Here is a 6,000-nt window from a genome sequence, read left to right as displayed (position 1 = left end):
GCCGCCCGTTGTCCTGAGCCGCCAGAGCCTTCCGCCAGACAGGAGCCGCCAGAGCCTTCCGCAGAGGCCGCCAGGCCTTCCGACAGGAGCGCCCAGGAGCCTTCCGCCAGACAGGAGCCGCAGAGGCCTTCCGCCAGAGGAGCCGCCGAGCCTTCCGCGACAGGAGCCGCCAGAGCCTTCCGAGCGCGGCTTCCGCCAGAAGGAGCCGCCCAGAGCCTTCCGCCAGACAGGAGCCGCCAGAGCCTTCCGCCAGACGGATCGCCAGAGCCTTCGCCGAAGGAGCAGCAGAGCTTCCGCCAGACAGGAGCAGCCAGAGCCTTCCGCCAGACAGGAGCACAGAGGCTTCCGCAGAAGGAGCAGCCAGAGCTCCGCCAGACAGGAGCAGCCAGAGCCTTCCGCCAGACAGGAGCGCCAGAGCGGCCAGCAGGCCAGCAGGCCGTCCAGCCAGGACCAGCCAGGGCCGTCCAGCCAGGACCAGCCAGGGCCGTCCAGCCAGGATCCGCCCAGAGCCGGACAGCCAGGATCGCCAGAGCCGGCCAGCCAGGATCCGCAGAGCCAGCCAGCAGGATCCACTCCTCAGTCCGGTGCTGCCCCTCAGTCCGGTGCTGCCCCTCGTCCGGTGTGCCCCTCAGTCCGGAGCTGCCCCTTAATCCAATGGGGTTATATGGAGGGTGGCCATTGGGAAGAGGCCACGGAAGCGGGGTTTGACTATGGTGGGGTGGGGACCACGACCAGCGCCAGAGCCGCCACCGTGGACAGACGCCCACCCAGCCCTCCCCTAGAGTTTATGCTGGTGCGCCCGGAGTTTGCACCTTAAGGGGGGGGGGGGGGGTTATGTCACGTTCCTGACCTGTTTTCCTTTGTTTGTATTGGGTGGGTTTGTCTATGGTTGATTTTCTATGTTGGGATTTTTGTGTTCCGGCTGGTTGAATTTCATAGGGCCACGTCAATCGTTGTCCCTGATTGAGAATCATACTTAGGCAGACTGGGTTTCACGTGTGTTTGGTGGGTGTTTGTTCCTGTGTCAGTGTTTGTGCCACACAGGACTGTTTTGGTTTTGTCACGTTTGTTGGTTGTTTTCTATTTTGAAGTGTTTTGTTGACTTTCATTAAATAATGAACACTAACCACTCTGCGTTTTGGTCCTCTCCTTCTGTCAGCGAGGACAGCCGTTACAACTAGTGTATCTATCATTTCCTATACAACATGTATTTTTTAGTAACGTTTATGTATAGTTATTTGGTCAGAACAGTTGAGTGCCATAAAAATATCCGCACATTCTGGGAAAAAGATGCTACGTTAGCACAATGTATAACCACTGATTTCAGCTCTAAATATGCACATTTTCGAACAAAACATAAGTGTATGTATAACCTGATATAGGACTGTCATCTGATGAAGCTTATCAAGGTTAGTCAAAAATTATATCTTTTGCTGGTTTATTCGCTATCGCTAACGTGCCTATTGCTATCGCTAACGTGCCTTGATGAATGAATGCGGTAGTGTGGTAGGCTATTGTAGTAAGCTAATATAATGCTATATTGTGTGTTCGCTGTAAAACACTTAAAAAAATCGAAAATATTGGCTGGATTCACAAGATGTTTGTCTTTAATTTGCTATACACGATCGATTTTTCAGAAATGTTTTATGATGAGTATTTAGGTATTTGACGTTGGTGTCTGTAATTACTCTGGCTGCTCCGGTCCTATTTGTGACGGTAGCTGTAATGGTAGCTGCAATGTAAAACTGATTTATACCTCAAATATGCACATTTTTCGAACAAAACATAGATTTATTGTGTAACATGTTATAAGACTGTCATCTGATGAAGTTGTTTCTTGGTTAGTTTGGTTGGTTCTTGGTTAGTTAGGTTGGCTTTGTGCAAGCTATCTGTGCTGTGAAAAATGTCTGTCCTTTTTTGTATTTGGTGGTGAGCTAACATAAATATATGTGGTGTTTTCGCTGTAAAACATTTTAAAAATCAGACATGTTGGCTGGATTCACAAGATGTTTATCTTTCATATGCTGTATTGGACTTGTTAATGTGTGAAAGTTAAATTTTTCTAAAAAATATATTTTGAATTTCGCGCCCTGCACTTGAAGTGGCTGTTGTCATATTGTGCCCGGCTTCGGGCTTGCAGCCCAAAGAAGTTAAAAGTAACTGGGCTTACCATTTCTGATTTGTTGAGTGTCAGAGCTGGTATAGTCAGATGGTAACCCTTGGGCAGCAGGTCCTAGAACAGTGTTGGAGCTGGGATAGAGMGATGGTAACCCTTGGGCAGCAGGTCCAGGACCAGTGTTGGAGCTGGGATAGASAGATGGTAACCCTTGGGCAGCAGGTCCAGGACCAGTGTTGGAGCTGGGATAGAGAGATGGTAACCCTTGGGCAGCAGGTCCAGGACCAGTGTTGGAGCTGGGATAGACAGATGGAAACCCTTGGGCAGCTAATTTTATTTGTTACATGTGCTGAATACAACAGGTGTAGACGTTACAGTGAAATGCTTATTTACAAGCTCTTAAACAACAATGCAGTTAAGAAAAATAAGTGTTTAACGAAAACATAAGTAAAAAAATGTGAACAACATAAGAGCAGCAGTAAAATAACAGTAGCGAGGCTATATACAGGGGGTCAATGTGTGGTTAGATGAGGGGGTAGTAGCAGGTAGTAGCAGGTTAGATGAGGGGGTAGTAGCCGTTAAGAAGTATTTTTGACCTAGACTTGGTGCTCCGGTACCGCTTGCTGTGCGGTAGCAGAGAGAACGGTCTATGACTAGGGTGGCTAGAGTCTTTGACAATTTTTAGGGCCTTCCTCTGACACAGCCTGGTATAGAGGTCCTGTATGGCAGGAAGCTTCGCCCAGTGATGTACTGTACGCACTACCCTCTGTAATGCCTTGCGGTCTGAGGCTGAGCAGTTGCCATTCCAGGCACTGATGCTACCAGTCAGGTGCTCTCGATGGTGCAGCTGTAAAATCTTTTGAGGATCTGAGGACCCATGCCAAATCTTCTCAGTCTCCTGGGGGGCTTTTTCGTGCCCTCTTCACGGCTGTCTTGGTGTGTTTGGACCATGCTAGTTTGTTGGTGATGTGGACACCAAGGATCTTGAATCTCTCAACCTGCTCCACTACAGCCCTGTCAATGAGAATGGGGGCGTGCTTGGTCCAATTTTCCCTGTAGCCACAATCATCTCCTTTGTCTTGATCACGTTGAGGGAGATGTTGTTATTCTGGCACAACACGGCCAGGTCTCTGACCTCCCTATAGGCTAGCTCATCATTGTCGGTGATCAGGCCAACCACTGTCGTCGCAAAACTTAATGATGGTGTTGGAGTCGTGCCTGGCCATGCAGTCTTGGGTGAACATGGAGTACAGGAGGGGACTGAGCAGGATCCCCTGAAGAGCCCCTGTGTTGAGGATCAGCATGGCAGATGTGGTGTTACCTATCCTTACCACCCGGGGGCGGCCCATCAGGAAGTCCAGGATCCAGTTGCAGAGGAAGGTGTTTAGTCCCGGGGTCCTTAGCTTAGTGATGGTAAGGTAGGTAGGTATTCCTTTCGTCCAGGTGAGAAAGGGCATTGTGAAGTGTACTAAAGATTACATCATGTATGGATCTGTTAGTGCGGTCTGCAAATTGAAGTGGGTCTAGGGTTTCTGGGACAATGGTGTTGATGTGAGCCATGACCAGCTTTTCAAAGCACTTCATGGCTACAGACCTGAGTGCTACGGTCGGTAGTTGTTTGGGAGGTAACATTAGTGCTTTTAGGCACAGGGATTATGGTGGTCTGCTTGAAACATGTATTTATTACAGACTGTCAGGGAGAGGTTGAAAATGTCAGTGAAGACTCTTGCCAGTTGGTCAGCGCATGCTGGGAGTACACATCCTGGTTATCCCATCTGGCCCTGCGGCCTTATGAATGTTGACCTGTTTAAAACTTCTTTGGGGTAGGGGGCAGTATTCGGACTTTTGGATGAATGAGGTGCCCAATGTAAACTACCTGTTACTCAGGCCCAAAAACTAGGATATGCATATGCATGGTAGTATTGGATATAAAACACTCTAAAGTTTCCAAAACTGTTCAAATAATGTCTGTGAGTATAACAGAACTGATATGGCAGGCAAAAACCTGAGAAATCCATCCAGGAAGTGGGATTCTTTTTGATGTGGCTGGTTTTCAATTACATTTTACATTACATTAAGTCATTTAGCAGACGCTCTTATCCAGAGCAACTTACAAATTGGAAAGTTCATACATATTCATCCTGGTCCCCCCGTGGGAATTGAACCCACAACCCTGGCGTTGCAAGCACCATGCTCTACCAACTGAGCCACACGGGACCAATTGAAAGCCTATCGGACCATATAAGGGTTAGGACCCAGATTGCAGTTCCTATGGCTTCCACTAGATGTCAACAGTCTTTATACATTGTTTCAGGCTTATTCTCTGAAAAATGAAGAAGAATGAGACCTTTTTGTCAGTGGACAGAGGAAGTATGCAGTGCTGGTTTGGGCGTGTGACCGTGTGCGCGCCCTTCGTTGTTTTTCCTTTCTATTGAAGACGCTATTGTCCGGTTGAAATATTATCGATTATTTAGACAATTGACAACCTGAGGATTAATTATAAACATCGTTTGACATGTTTCATTGAACTTTACCGGTACTATTAGGATGTATTCGTCTGCATGCTTTGACCACCTTTGAGCCAGTGGATTACTGAACAAAATGCGCCAACAAAACTGAGTTTTTGGGACATAAAGAGGGACTTTATCGAACAAAACGACCATTTATTGTGAGCTGGGACTCTTGTGACTGTAACCAGATGAAGATCTTCAAAGGTAAGTGATTCATTTTATCGCTATTTCTGACTTTCGTGACTCCTCTACTTGCTTGGAAAATGTTTGTATGCTTTTGTAAGCAGGGCACTGTCCTCAGATAATCGCATGGTATGCTTTCGCCGTGAAGCCTTTTTGAAATCTGACAAAGCGGCTGGATTAACAAGTTAATCTTTAAGCCGATGTATTTTATGAATGTTTATTATGACTACTTCTGTATTTTGAATTTGGCGCTCTGCAATTTCACCAGATGTTGTCCAAGTGGGACACTAGCGTCCCGCCTGCCCCAAAGAGGTTTAAAGGTCTTACTCACATCGACTACGGAGAGCGTGATCACACAGTCGTCCGGAACAGCTGATGCTCTCATGCATGCTTCAGTGGTTGCCTCAAAGCAAGCATAGAAGTAATTTAGCTAGTCTGGTAGGCTTGTGTCACTGGGCAGCTCACGGCTGTGCTTCCCTTTGTAGTCTGTAATAGTTTGCAAGCCCTGCCACATCTGACAAGTGTCAAAGCCGGTATAGTATGATTAAATCTTTGTCCTGTCTTGACGCTTTGCCTGTTTGATGGTTCATTGGAGGGCATAACGGGATGGTTCATCGGAGGGCATAGCGGGATTTTTTATAAGTGTCTGGGTTAGGGTCCCACTCCTTGAAAGCGGCAGCTCTACCCTTTTGCTCAGTGCGGAGGTTGCCTGTAATCCATGGCTTCTGGTTGGGGTATGTATGTAGTCTCTGTGGGGATGATGTCATCGATGCACTAATTGATGAAGCCAGTGACTGATGTGGTGTACTCCTCAATTCCATCAGAAGAATCCCAGAACATATTCCAGTCTGTGCTAGCAAAACAGTCCTGTAGACTAGCATCTGCATCATCTGACCACTTCTTTATTGACCGAGTTACTGGTGCTTCCTGCTTTAGTTTTTTCTTGTAAGCTTTGTACGTGTCTCTGTGTGTGGAGTAGAGTTTTTTTTAATTAAAAAAGAAAATTCTCTGGTTGCTCATTTAACATGGGGGTAGAAATGAGGTAAAACTGATTTAACTTCTTATGGCTGCAAGGGGCAGTATTGAGTAGCCAGTTAAATCGTGCCCATTTCAAACGGCCTCGTACTCAATTMTTGCTCGTACAATATGCATATTATTATTACTATTGGATAGAAAACACTCTCTAGTTTC

This window comes from Salvelinus sp. IW2-2015, unplaced genomic scaffold (assembly GCF_002910315.2).
Source record: "Salvelinus sp. IW2-2015 unplaced genomic scaffold, ASM291031v2 Un_scaffold1672, whole genome shotgun sequence".
Lineage (NCBI taxonomy): Eukaryota > Metazoa > Chordata > Actinopteri > Salmoniformes > Salmonidae > Salvelinus > Salvelinus sp. IW2-2015.
Note: the sequence above shows the minus strand (reverse complement) of the source record.